The sequence below is a fragment of the Lactuca sativa genome, chromosome 4, assembly GCF_002870075.4.
Source record: "Lactuca sativa cultivar Salinas chromosome 4, Lsat_Salinas_v11, whole genome shotgun sequence".
NCBI lineage: Eukaryota > Viridiplantae > Streptophyta > Magnoliopsida > Asterales > Asteraceae > Lactuca > Lactuca sativa.
In genome coordinates this window covers 281,489,564-281,504,191 of record NC_056626.2, presented here as the reverse complement: position 1 = coordinate 281,504,191, position 14,628 = coordinate 281,489,564, and the positions used below count along the sequence as shown (strand labels likewise).

General features: G+C 40.7%; 1 non-coding gene across 1 annotated transcript; it reads left to right on the top strand.

The window, feature by feature from the left end:
* The first annotated feature begins 249 nt into the window (after positions 1 to 249).
* On the top strand, positions 250 to 355 carry LOC111914031 (small nucleolar RNA R71). Its single transcript, XR_002857679.1, has one exon. It is a non-coding gene; the product is annotated as a small nucleolar RNA R71 (small nucleolar RNA).
* The last annotated feature ends 14,273 nt before the right edge of the window (positions 356 to 14,628 follow it).

Genomic DNA, 14,628 nt, shown 5'->3' with positions numbered 1-14,628 from the left:
GTCATTCTTCGATCCAAACTCTCTAGTTTAGCCATCATTGCTGCCATGCTATCATTAACTGAGTTAACCGCCCCCCGACATAGGTCATTCCTTGGGTTATGATATTCTCTAGAGTGCTTATAGAATTCTTCAATTAGTTCTTTGGTTTTCGGGGGTGGCTTTTTTGTGATAGGTCCTTGCGAATCAAGGAGTTGCCATGTAGTCACACTCACTCCATCATAGAAAATGGAGACTTCTTAATGGCTATTAAGATCATGATGTGGGCAATTCCTTAGTAGACCCTTGTATCTCTTCTAAGCCTTATATAGTAACTCTTCAGCTTGTTGTTCAAAGTTGGCTATGGCTTTCTGCAACTTGGCTATTTTTGAAGGAGGGAAAAATTGATCAATAAATTCTTCTTTTATCTTAGCCCATGTGGTGATGGATCCGGGAGGGAGTGATTTCAACCAATCCTTCGCAGCTCCCTCGAATGTGACTGGAAGCATGCGAAGCAAAATGGTTTCGCGAGGTACATTTGGAACGTTGAAGTAGTCATCTACATCGTTGACCTCGTCCAAATGCTTATAAGCATGTTAGGGTCAGTATAGTGTTGCGTCTATTGCGCTTGTTAGCTACTTAATGTTTATCTCTGGTATGGGCCTGTCCATCCGTGAGTTTTATAGGGTTTAGTATAAATAGATGCTTGCAAGCATCCTAGAAGACGATGATTAGAAAATATTAGAAACGATTAGAGAAGGATTGTTAATATATTCATCGTTCTTATTTTGTAACCCTAGAATCCTCTACAGTGGAAGTCCTTAGTCGAGCTCTGCTGAGGATCGAGTAATCTAATCATTCGACACATTCTGATTCATACTTGTGTTTCGGTTTTACTATCTTTGTGTTCATTACTTACCTGTTACAAAGATCTAATCGATCAAAGAGTTATTTTATAACTCATCAATTGGTATCAGAGCAGGAGGCTGTGTAATTCATACACATCGTTTCTGTGAAAGAGTTTGCGATTAGGGTTATTCCACATTAACTAATATTTATTGAGCTGTCATTCCATAATTAATGTAGCTCAGCATTTATTTGTTTTGCCCTAATATAACATATTACAAGTCTGATCTTTCAAACAGGTTAAACGATCAAGCATGGACGAGTCACAATCTAATCCCATCAACATCTCAAACAGCATTGGATCAACGACGAAGATTCCTATTCCTTACACCCATGATTACGAAGTCTAGGCGCATCATTTTGAAGATTATGTCATCGGATCTGAAGACAATGGATACCTTATTTGGGAAGCAATCGTATCTGGACCATTTGCTCGCTCAGGAACATCAAAAATCATTAAAACTCAGAAAGAGTATAATGATCTGTTAAAGGACGTAAAGGATGTTGCTCAAGACGAAAAGGAAAAGTTTCAGTGCAACATTAAAGCATTGAGACTGATTCGATTCGCTCTTCAATCAGATACATTCAGGCTGGTGAGTTCATGCAGCACCGCTAAAGAAATCTGGGATAGGCTGCGAGAGCTATATTCCACAGATGAAGATTTGGAGCATTCTATTCAGACCTTGCTTTTGTCTGAGTTTGGTGAATTTAAACAGAATTCTGATGAAACTGTTACTCAGACGTTTGATTGCTTCAATCATCTTCTTAGCAAGATGATCAAACACAATATAGAAAGGAAGCTGATTGAACAAAAAGTAACCTTTTTGAATGGCCTTAGATCCGAGTGGAGAGCGGTTGTGTCCACTGTTAAAGCTCATGAGCAATTTAAATCTTATTCGTTGGCAAAGCTGGTGGGGATTCTGAAATCCTAAGAAAAGATTGTCTTGCAAGAGAAAAATGTGGTCTCAAGTTTGGGGTCCTTGGCACTCCTGTCTAAAAGCAAAAGTGTGGTAGAAGATGAAGATCTCAACTTAGAAGACTATGATCTTACTTCTGAAGACTATGCAATGATGGTGTCGAATCCAAAGAGGTTCATTAAGAAAAGGTTCCCTACCAATAAGAACCGAAATTGGCAGGGAAGCTACAGTTCTGAAAAGGTTAAGGAGGAACCGAAGACAGAAGAACCAAAGAAAGAGGTGAAAGTTGAGGGAGATTCTGGTGTGAACTGCTATTATTGTGGAGGAAAGAACCATTATGCCAAAGACTGTGTCATGAAGAAAATGGCAGAGAAGGATGAGGAGAAAGATGAAGAAGCTGTGTTGATGAAAAAGTTAGAAGAGATCAAGAGAAAGAAAGCTGCTACTAACCCTTCGATGAATGCTTTAATTGTGCAGGGTTCGGCAGCGGATGATGAGTTCGGTGGCGTGCAGGTCTGGTCAACCGACTCAGAGGATGATGAAGTCCGGAAGCCATCTCATGGAAAGGCGTATGTTGCAAGAGGTGATGAAAGCAGTGGGAAGTGTTTGATGGTGATAGATGTATCTCAAATGAGGGGATACAATACAGACGGTGGGAAAGAGGACACCAAGGAGTGAGAGGACTTATGCTTCACAGCAAAACCTCTCAATGTGCAGATCAATGAGCTTGATGAATTGATCAAGAAGGTACAATCCGTTTTTGTTTCATTCAAAGTCCCACAAAATTCATATGAAAAAGAATTAAAAAGCTTAAATTCAAGAATCTCAAATCTAGATAGCAGTTTAACTCAAACACGGGTCACCAATTCTAACCTAACTGACCAAATAAGCAGGGTGTCATCCAAGAGTGAGGAACGGAGGATGTGGATAGAGCTGAAGGAGTCGGAGCTGATTAAATCTAAGGACGAAAACATTTATTTACAAAGAGACAATTTAAAACTTCTGAAACAGAGAAATGTTTTTTGTTTAATTGCTAAACGTCTTTATGCTAACATCACTCAACTTCATCTGAACTGTGAAATAGGGCAGAAAATTCATCGCATGATTTTGCCCTTCCTTGAGTTTAAGGAGGATGAAATCGATGTTGAAGCATATAATTGCGAAAGTGTAGTTTCGTCTGATGATGTGAATCCGACTTATATGTATGGTCTGGACAAAATCGAATCTTTTATAAAGTCCAAGGACCATAAGGACATGCTGAAAAACCTTTTGGATGAAAACGATAAACTGAAACTAAGGACCGAAACCATACAAAAATTTGACTCATTGAATGCCAACTTGGGCTCAGAAAATAAAATTGATGTTGAAAACGCGTCTGAGCTTAATGAGGATGAAGATATGAGCGTAATATCTGTAGAGGATGAAGTTCACTGTTCTAAGTTTGTCAAGAGCGAACCCAAAAACCACAAAAATCTTATTTCTGAAAATTCTATGGAGTTTGCTCGTTTCTGAAAAGGCTGTTGTGTACCAAAAGGTGAGAACAACACCAAATCATGTGTATAAGGTCACAGGAGTAACCGAACATCAGACAACCGAACTCACCGCCATAGTAAACGAAGATAATGCAGATGACTGTGATGAGTTTTTCTGGTCTGCTCCTATTGATAATGATGACGAAACCGTTGGTCTGTCAGAGCGAACATCCTGGAAAACCAAAGGCAGATATGTGCCAGAGCCACTAAACAATCCTGACAACTTCGATGTGCCAAGTACTAGTGGTACAAAAGAAGTTCCTGTAGAAAAAGTCACTCCTACAAGCGAAACATCATCTGTTAAAAGTGAACCGGATGACAGGAAGCAAAAAGCCAACATCCACCGACAGCCAAAGCAAGTGAAGGATCAAAAGCAGCAAAGGAATCTGAGATACAAAAAGAATCTCTCAGAGCGAAAACAGTTTTGGCGATCTCAAAACACCCATTTCTCTATTCATGACAAAAATTCAAAGTCAGAGAAAAGTACTGTCAGGCCGCAAGAAAGGAATTACAACCGAAGGGAAAGGTTCGGTTCAGAGAACACCAGCTACCGAAAGCATAGGTTCGGTTCTGAGAGCAAAAGCTATCGAGGTTCAAGGTTCGGTCCCATTAATGACCAAAACCTAAAGGGTCACTTAGAACCTCAAGTCAAGAAAACATCTCAGTCTAAATTCTCTCGTTCTAATTCTTCTCAACCCCATTCTAAATCCAATTTTGTTCAAACTCAAAATCCAAAATCTTCAACAGATTTGAAAGGAAAATCGAAGGTTTCCTCAGTCAAGAATGATCAAAAGCATTCCAAGGCCCAAACGCCTGAACCTGAATCCAAACCAACTGTAACAAATCCTAACAAAATTAAAGTTTTCACTATTAAGAAGAAAGATGAAACAACTTTAATAAAAGAACATATCTTGTTGACATTTCTCTTACTATTCCTGTTCCTGTGAAAGGCTCACGTGGACTCAAGAAACTTTGGGTTCCTAAATCTGCTTGATTTTTGCAGGTTATCAGTGATGAGCAGTTTGACGAAGAATGGTATATTGACAGTGGCTGCTCACGTCACATGACAGGAAGGAAGGAAGAGCTGAGGGAATTTCGATCTCTTCCAAACAGCGGGAATGTCAAGTTCGAGAACAACTCATATGGAACAATAAAAGGTTATGGTATGATTACCAATGGTGATTTCACAATTAGAAAGGTTGCGTATGTTGAAGGGCTACATCATAACCTCATTAGTGTAATGGGGAAGCAGAGTCGTCAAAGTCACCCATCCATTATAAACACTAAAGTCGTTGAACCACTTGAGTTAATTCACATTGACTTGTGTGGACCATCATCTATCGAAAGCATTGGCAGTAGCAAGTATATTCTTGTTATTGTCGATGACTTTTCACGTTTTACATGGGTGTTCTTTCTGAAGCACAAATCTGAGGCACCTCTCAAGATTAAGATGTTTATTAAGCAGGTTGAAGTGCAACTGAGGAAAGTCGTTCGTAACATCAGAAGCGACAATGGGCTAGAATTCAAAAATAAAGAATTTGAAGACTTTTTGGCAGAAAAAGGAACCAGTCACAACTTCTCAGCCCCCTACACCCCTCAAAAAAACGGGATTGTCGAAAGACGAAACCGATCTTTGTGTGAGGCGGCCCAAACCATGCTAAGTTTCGCTTCTCTACCATTATATTTCTAGGCTGATGCTATTGCTGCAGCATGTTTTACGCAGAATAGGTCCTATCTCAATAAGCGTTTCACTCTCACTCCTTATGAGATCATCAACAACAGGAAGCCAAACATTAAATTCTTCCATGTATTCAGCTCACGATGCGTTATCTTCAATTCTAAAGAACATCGTAACAAGTTCGACGTTAAAGCCGATGAAGGAATTTTTCTGGGATACTCTCTTACTTCAAAAGCATAGAGGGTTTTAAACAAGCGTTGGAGGAAGATTGAAGAAACGTATTATGTGACTTTCGATGACAGCTACGTCAAGAAGCTGAAGGCCACTAAAGAAACAGTTGGAGAAATTTTCTCTCAAACAGGCCAAGTCACGGCCTCGATTGCAAATTTATTTGTGCAGTTTGTGAAGTTATTCGATGAACCGGAGAAGGCTAGTCTCTCAGAAGCCAATGCAGCAGACAACAAAGTTGACCATCTGAAGCAAATCGTCGAAGACGCTCCCAAACGAATGGATGAAGGAGTATCAGTTCCAAATGAACCTCCTCAACACGGTGCTTCAGTTGAGGGGGAGAATCCATCTTCTTCAAAACAGCCAAGTTCTCAAGTTGAGGGGGAGAACTCTTCTCCAGCTGCATCCGAAAGCTCAATTGCACCCGAAGGTACTGTAGCTCCCGAAAGCTCAATTGCACCCGAAGGTACTGTAGCTCCCGAAAGCTCAATTGCACCCGAAAGTCCTGTAGCACCGGAAAGTCAAGTTACACCTGAAAGCTGATCAGTCGAGGGGGAGAATGCCGATATGTTTTATGACGATGATAGTCAATCTGTTAGAATATTTCTTGCCTATGCTGCACACAAGAACTTTGAGGTCTACCAAATGGACGTAAAGTGCGCATTTCTAAATGGAGAACTTGAAGAAACAGTGTACGTGGAGAAACCTCCAGGTTTCGTCAATGAAAAGTACCCCAATCACTGCTATATTCTGGACAAAGCGGTTTATGGGCTGAAACAAGCACCTAGGGCCTGGTATGAAATGCTAATCAAGTTTTTAAAGATGTCCAAATTCATACAAGGTTCGGTTGACCCAACCTTCTTTCGTAAGAAGGAAGGTAACCACCTTATGATTGTTCAAATCTATGTCGATGATATCATCTTTGGCTCAACGAATCCTAGCTTAACAGCTGAATTCAGAAAGCTGATGGAGACTAAATTTGAAATGAGCTCAATGGGTCCGATTAACTTTTTCCTTGGTTTAAATATTAGACAGGGACCCGAAGGCATCTTTATTAACCAGGAAGCCTACACCAAGACTCTCCTTGCTAAATTCGGCATGATGGGAGACTCAAAGGTTAAAGTTCCAATGGCGTTCGGCACCAAGCTCACTCCATCCTTGGATAAGCCAGCAGTCGATATTGCGCTATATCGCCAGATGATCGGTTCTTTAATGTACCTTACTGCTAGCAGGCCTGATATAGTGTTTTCTATTTGTTACTGTGCTAGATTTCAGTCGAATCCTCGTGAACCTCATATGCTTGCAGTGAAGAACATACTCCGGTATCTAAAACGAACTACCTCTCTCGGCGTATGGTATCCATGAAACTCAGGTTTCTTCGTTCAATCCTACTCAGATGCAGACCTTGGAGGTTGTGGGCTAGACAGGAAAAGCACCACTGGAGGCTCCCAATTCCTTGACGGGAAGTTGGTTAGCTGGCAATCAAAGAAACAGACTTGTGTATCTCTATCTACAGCTGAAGCAGAATACATCGCAGCTGCCTCCTGTACATCTCAAGTGATTTGGATCCAAAGCCAGCTCCGGGACTATGGACTCAATATGAAAAAGATCCCAATATATTGCGACTCTGAGAGTGCAATTAGGATCTGTCATAACCTAGTACAACACTCCAAGACTAAGCACATAGCACTAAGGTATCACTTCATTAAGGATCATGTGGAAGATAGGAACGTTGAAATTCATTTTGTTCGGACCACTGATCAACTGGCTGACATCTTCACCAAAGCTCTTCCTGAAGCTTCTTTCAACAAAATTCTACAAGGGCTAGGAATGATGGAATCAGAGTCAGTACCAAAAATTACCTCTCCAGATCAAAAGTAAGAAGCGAAATAGACCGAACGTTCGGGTTCGGGTCTTGTTCTGGTGTACCGAAATGAACCGAAGACTCGGTTTCGGTTATATCATCTGATCTTCGCTTATCACTCAAAGGTAGTTTCTTTGGTTGTAAATCTTTTGTATTATTTTTCCAAAATTCATTTATCTTATTGTCAAAGTTCTTTTCTTTTTCAAACTTATTTTTTTTGGCAACCGAAATAGACCGAACGTTCGGGTTCGGTTCCAAAATTTTTCTCACCCGAAATAGACCGAACTCTCGGGTTCGGTTCCAAAATTTTCTCAACCGAAATAAACCGAACGCTCGGATTCGGTTCCAACATTTTTTTTGTATTCATTTTCTTTATGTCTTATTTTCTTTTTTATCAAAAATTCCAAAAATATTTTTTTATTATTTTTTTTAAATTCAAAAACTCCAAAAATATTTTTTTTTAGTATTTATTTTTCTCTTTCTTTATTTTATTTTAATTTTGGCTCTTATCTTTTTGTATGTCTCTTTGTGGGTAAATCATTTCACTAGCTAAGTGTCCTTAGAAGCATGCTGTTGTATGTGTCCAAAGCCTCACCTGATTCTGAATAAAAGCCTTACTGACTTGGTACAAACAAACTTTGTCTTCCCAATTAGGCTCTCATATTTATTCTAATCATGAGCTACCTAACTCTCTTCTCACATGAGATAAGAGTTTTCTGCTTAGTCCTTATTCTTCATAGCAGAGGTACTTTGGTCTCTTTACACCATCTACATTACTTTTTCTCCATCTCATTCGCTTCACAAACGTAACCCTTGAGACTCTCATACATTACCACTGAGGTTTATGGTTGCACAATTTCTGTGTTCATGGTCTTAGCTTCGTGTCACTACGTGCTAAGTGAAACCCACAATTCAATACCTACTATGCATTGACGGTGAACAATTAACTTGCTCTAGCTTTCACTAATGAATTGACGGACTTATCCATGGGGGTACAACATGAAATCTCTATTTTTCTTTAGAGTGACTCCTATGAAATTGTTAATTCCAATAACATTTCTTCCCTTGGGATCCAGTTTTAATTTTTTTGAGATTCCGCATACATTAGTTTACCTTGCCACTTAAAATTATCTCCAACCTACTTGTTCAACAGACTACATTGGTCTCACAAGTACTTCGGTCGATTTCTATCTTATATTAAGATCAGGAATTATGAATCGAAGCGAAATCCACCCTCATAAGCCTAATTAAAAGAAGCCTTTGAACACTTCTCAATAAGTGTCTGATCGTTATTCAACGGGAAACCACACAAACACTTTAAGGTCTCTCTTAACTTTGAAGGAAGGGATTCGTGCCTGGGATCAATTGTTTCGTGTCCTTATTGATTCACCTAATCCCTCAAAAGTGTTGCTTTATTTCTTTTTCTTTTACACACTCAGCACGAAAATCTTTTTGATTTTCCAAAATTCTGGTTTCATTAATTTCAAGACATTTTAATTGGATTGGTTGTTATAAAAAGGTTGTGGTTGATATTGATCCACGTGGGTGATTTTATTTTAAAGATGCCGTTAAACTCTAAAGGGATAAGATGACAAAATGACGACTTAGGCGGGAGTCCAATCGATTTGATTTCAAATGGCGCAAGAAGGCAAAGCGTGCGAATTGGAACCGTTTCATCTCCAAACGGCGCTTGATGGGAAGGCGTGTAATTAGGGACTGATACTCTCTCTCCTACGTAATCATTGGCAACACCAACTATTACGCGTCAATCGCCTCCGAAAAACTCTTTGTTTTTCAATAGAAGATTTGGGAAAGATTCTTCTCTCTCCTTTACCCACAGTATAAAAGGCAATGTAAACCACCGTTTACCTCTTTACTGCACCTATATTTCCAGAGAGCAAGAAAATCCTCCAACCTCTATTGTTCATCATCTCTCCCATCTTCATCACAACAATGGCGGATTCTTCATCAGTTCACGCAACTTCTCACATCTTGCCTATTCGTCCCCAGTAGAGTTTGATCATTGATCTTACTCCTCAGGCATACGACGCTTTCATGTTTCCCATCATCGAATGCCTGAAATACTCGCCAATCGCTCCTGCTCTTACCAGGGCTGAAGCTGTTCCCATGGAGTTCCTGTCACAGATTTTTGCCACAGCTCACTACGACAAGGTCGTTGACAGGATTTTCTTCGATGTCTTCGAGCACAAGGCGTCGATTTCCAAGCAGAGGTTTTGTACGCTGTTAGGGTTTGATCCTGATTCGTCGAGGGTTAATCCTGAAACCATTCCGATGGGTCATCTGTTCAACATGTTCTACAACATGGGGTACACTGAGGTGCTCACAACAGTCACGAAATTCAAGAAATCGTGCCTGCCCCCTCAGTGGAATGGGATGTTTACTGTGCTTTTCAAGGGCTTGTCTGAAAGAAGTGCTGGATCAGATGGGGCAAGTTGTCTGTTCCTATCAATCATGTATGGGATCTACAACGGGATCAACATGGACTACAGGTCGGTCCTATGGCAACAACTCATTCAGAGTCTTTCTTCCACTTCCCAACATTCAGAGATTTCATATGCCCGATTCTGGACTCTTGTCACTAAATGGGTGATGGACGAGTACCACGTCCCTATTGTCGCTGGTGCTCCAATGTCTTCGATTGGTACTTTCCATACCACGAACATCATTGTCTCTGACGCATCAAAATTTCCCTTCAATGGTTCTATCCCTGAAACAATGTATGGTGATGTTCCTGCCGACAGCCAGATCATTCAAACATACAACGAGTTCCGACGGTCTGGTCCGAGAGACCTTACTCCAGAAATGCTCAAATCGATTCATGATGCTGACAAGCCTGCCCCCAGAGGAAAGAAGGCTGATAAGGGCAAGCAGGTTGCAAAGGGAGAAAAAGGCCCATCTCCCAAGAAGAGGAAAACCACCAGAGCCGCCCAATCCCCTCCAATAAAGAAGCGAAAAACCCAACCAAGGCGAAAGCTAATCATGGCTTCGTCCTCAAGCGAATCTGAGGAAGAGGGTTCTAATTCTGATGGATCTCAACGTGGTAACACTCCACCACGTTCGCCTACACCAGAGATTCATATTTCCACTTCTCCTATTTCCTCTCCACCAGTTACAATTCTTTTTTCCATTCCCCCCATAACCTCCACCACTCAAATACCATCCGCCTCCATCCCAGTACCACCACCTATATTTACCGAAGCAACAACCACCACCACTGCAGACGTAAGAACCAACATATCTGATACGGGGGTTCATACTGACGCACCCAAATCCACCTCAGCACCCGAACCCACACCAACAACCAAACACACCACCCAACCCGAACCTACTACTACTACTACCGAGCCTCCAGCTTCACCACCACCATCTTCTCCTGCTCATGCATCAGAGGGTGAAGAACCACTCCTTGGCGGGGAGGACATGACCTTTGATTCGGTCTATTACAGTCCGTTTCAAGTTCAAAGTGACGGTGACGATGAGGCTCCTGTCACTAAGAGGCATCTCAAGGAGCTACATGACAAAATCGATTCTCTCATTGCCTCATCTTCCACATCACAGTCCTCAATATCTAAAGTTGCCATTCAGAAAATTGTTGATGATTTTTCCAAAGCTCATCAAGTTTCTCTTGATTCCTCACTGCAGGCATTGACGCCTCAACCAAAGCTTGTGAGGCAGCGACCGAAAAAGTCGATAAACTATTCACTGATGCTTCTTCCTTGTTGAAATCTTTATAGGAAAACGCTGAAGCCACCATGACAAAGCTGGAACCCATTGTCAACCAGCTGGCTAACTCAGTTGCATCAGAGCTGAAGTCGTTCGCTTCACTTTGTCAAACAATTTCTGACGACAACTCAGCTTTCAGAACAACCATTGAGGAGCGTCTCTCCAAGCTTCAAGAAGACTTAGCTGTTGAGAACTCTCTCATGGACGCTCTCGCACGGAAGACTACCGCTCTGAAGGTCAAGAGTATTCAATTATCCAACTCTCAATAGGAGATTGAGTCTCTTCGATCTGAAAGAGAGGTGGTTAAATCGTGTGTTTCGGATGTCCACTCAGCTATCTCAAACATCCTTGAAGCACATGACCCGATCCTCAATTATTCTGTGAGGCGTGACCTTGCAGAGAAGATTGCTCCCGCCCTCTCTCTACTGAGCAAAATCGAAGGGCTCCTTGATTTCGTGGTCATTCCGAAACAAGGGGGAGAAAAAGAACAAGTGTCTCAACCACCTCCTACTTCAGCAACTCACACAACCGAACCTCCTCCAGTAGGCCAAGCCTTAGGTTCCGGTGTGAAAGACAAAGGCAAGAAGATTGCTGAGGAGAGCGATGAAGATGATAAGGAGACAATTTCCGACCTTTTGAAACGACAAGGTCGAGATAAAGAGGCTGATATCAGTGCTCGTGTGGCTAGAGAGGCTGAAGAAGCCGAAAGAAGACAGAAAGAAGCCCACAACCTTCTCGAGAGCAGGAAAACTCTTTTTCCTCTTTGGACTCTTGAGAAGCTGATTTAAGAAGCCATCGAAACACCAAGTATCTTGTGGCTAGAACCTGTGATCTCTTTAGATCGTTCTAACACTGTCGACTCTCAGTTCGATATGCCACTGACCCGAAAGGCGTTTGTTTTTCATGCCTTTGACAACATTGCTGAGTTCCCCCATCCTCATCCACAGGTTGATGGGGACTTAGTTGAATTTTATCTGAGGGAAGCTCAACCACAATAACAAACTTGGAGCGCTCAGAAAATCGTCAATGTTCGGGTCCTAAAGCCGTTCAGGGAAGGCAACTTCACCAACGTTCGGTTCAAGGTACTACGAGGATCTGCCAAGATCGAACTTGCCATCTCACTTACAGATCTTCCCAACCTTAGTCCCCATGACTGGATTATCTTGCACAATATTCTTCTTACAAACGAAGTAGAATATGGTCCGATCATTAACCACTTTAAGAGGATGCTTGTATGCTATGTCATGGAAGTTTCTCTGATGGATCAGGAGATAACGAGCATATTCAAGAAGAAGCCCACCATATCTCCTGTTGGCTTTGCCAGTGATCTCAACATGATACAGATGGGGAAGATTAACCCAAAGAGAAACTCTGTCATGTTTACCAGGAACGAAGGAAAGAAATGTCTTTTTGGCTTGGCAGACAAACATCTCTACACCACTGCCTGTTTGGAACACGTTTTAGGGATCATCCATCGATGCAAGCAGAACACAGCGGATGATATAAAGTACTTTGATAACATGATTCAATGGTACATTCGCTTCAGACAGACTATCCTTGCACTTATCACACGTCTGTTCGATACAATAAAGAAGGCTCCCGCTGCTGGTCCAAGCAAGAAGAAACGACAGTCTTGCTCCAAATTGACACAAAAGGGGAGATTGTTACGGTCAGTATAGTGTTGCGTCTATTGGGCTCGTTAGCTAGTCAATGTTTATCTCCGGTATGGCCCTGTCCATCCATGAGTTTTGTAGGGTTTAGTATAAATAGATGCTTGCATGCATCCTAGAAGACGATGATTAGAAAAGATTAGAAACGATTAGAGAAGTATTATTCAATATATTCATCGTTCTTATTTTGTAACCCTAGAATCCTCTACAGTGGAAGTTCTTAGTCGAGCTCTGCTGAGGATCGAGTAATCTAATCATTCGACACATTCTGATTCATACTTGTGTTTCGTTTTTACTATCTTTACGTTCATTACTTACCTGTTACAAAGATCTAATCGATCAAAGACTTATTTTATAACTCATCAACGCATCTTCGTGATCTTTGAATTTTAACTTTGACTTTCTCGTTTAAACTTTCAAGTTTTGACGTTTGACATTTCGGTTTGACTTTCAAGTTTGACTTTTAAGATTAACTTTTCAAGTTTGACTTTTAAGGTTTCCTTTCAAGGTTTTAAATCAAAGAGCATTTTTGGTAAACGAGTTCCTCAAACACCAAGGGTAATGAAGCTTCATGTTCTCAGTCTTGTGAAGCTAAAATTAAACTTTATCATGATCAACATGATTTGCTAAAAAGGGAAATTGAGGAGCTTAAATATGAAGGATATACACTGAGGAAGGCCTAAAAACCCTTAAAAGAACAACTAGAGGCCAAAACCAAGGACTTTAGAAAACTTCAAGAAGAATATAGTAATAAATGTGAAAATTACAACTATGCTAAAAAGGAAATTGCCAAATTAACTGCCGAACTTGATGCATTGAAAGCTAAATATAAGGTTGATAAATTCAACTTTAAGAAATTTGAGGTGTCAAGTGAGGTAGTTGCATCCATGATAGATAAACAACTAAAATTTAAAGATAATCAAAATAAGGGTCTAGGGTATCACAGTGTTCCACCTCCCTTCAATGACAACTATACCCCACCCCTTGAAACCATTGAGGTAGAAACACCTGCTCAGTTTCGCTAACCCCCTGCTCCAACTTCAGTTAAGAGAGAACAATCCGAGCCAACTGAGGATATTGTGATGAACGATTCTAATGATTCTACTTCATGTGCAGGTAAAGCAGTATAAGATGAGAACAAGGAGAACAAAATAAATTCTAGTTCTATTAATTCCACTAATTGTCAAACCCATGTCTCCTTGAACTCTGAATCTGTTAATTCTAATTTAGTCACTTCTAATAAACCTGCTGTTGGTAAATACAGGCCACCAAAACAAGTGAAACAGATGGTTTGATGTATGTGTGCATGTGGGAACAATAAGAATCAAGGAAAGGGCACGCCACCTGGGGAAGACAGAAACAATTTCTAGATGAAGAAACACACATGTTTCCACTATGGAACACCTTGGCATATTGCCAGAAATTGTCTAAATCGCACAAATGTTCCCTACTATGCACAAGGATGGCAGAATGCGACAAGAGGGAGATTTTTCAAACGAAACCGTTGGAGGCCACGTTCAAACAATGGTGATTGGAACGCCAAAAAGTCGTAGAATCAAACTCCCAAGAACAAGAAGGGAATGTGTACCAAGAAGTCTAATTCAAGAGATGCTCCAGTGAAACCAAGATCGATTAGGTCAAAGTCATCTCGACAATCAACTTCTAGTTCAAAAGCAAGTGATAAGGCTGTTGGATTAAGTGTCTAAGCCCATAACTATTTTGGTATGTACTTGAACCGATTATGAGCATGGTCCTTTTGGGTTGCCTTCACTTATGCAAGTTGATAGGATGACAAGAGGAGAGAGAGTAGAATTTATTATATGAATAATAAATTCGTACTCAAAATGGTTTTATTGATATATTACAAGTTTAATATATTATTTGGAAATCATATTATTTAATTAGTATTGATCAGAATTTAGTTTAGTATTAATTTGGTGATCAAAAGAGACTGATTAAATAAAGGGGACTGATATTGCAATTAACTGTTAGTTACTAGTTGGGTTGATGGAATCCATAGAGTGGAGTGGATGAAATTTATGGGGAAGCCCATAAGATTTCGTCCAAAGGGCTCTAAGGAAGGAGTCCATGGGCTGCTTAAGGCTTAAGCGGT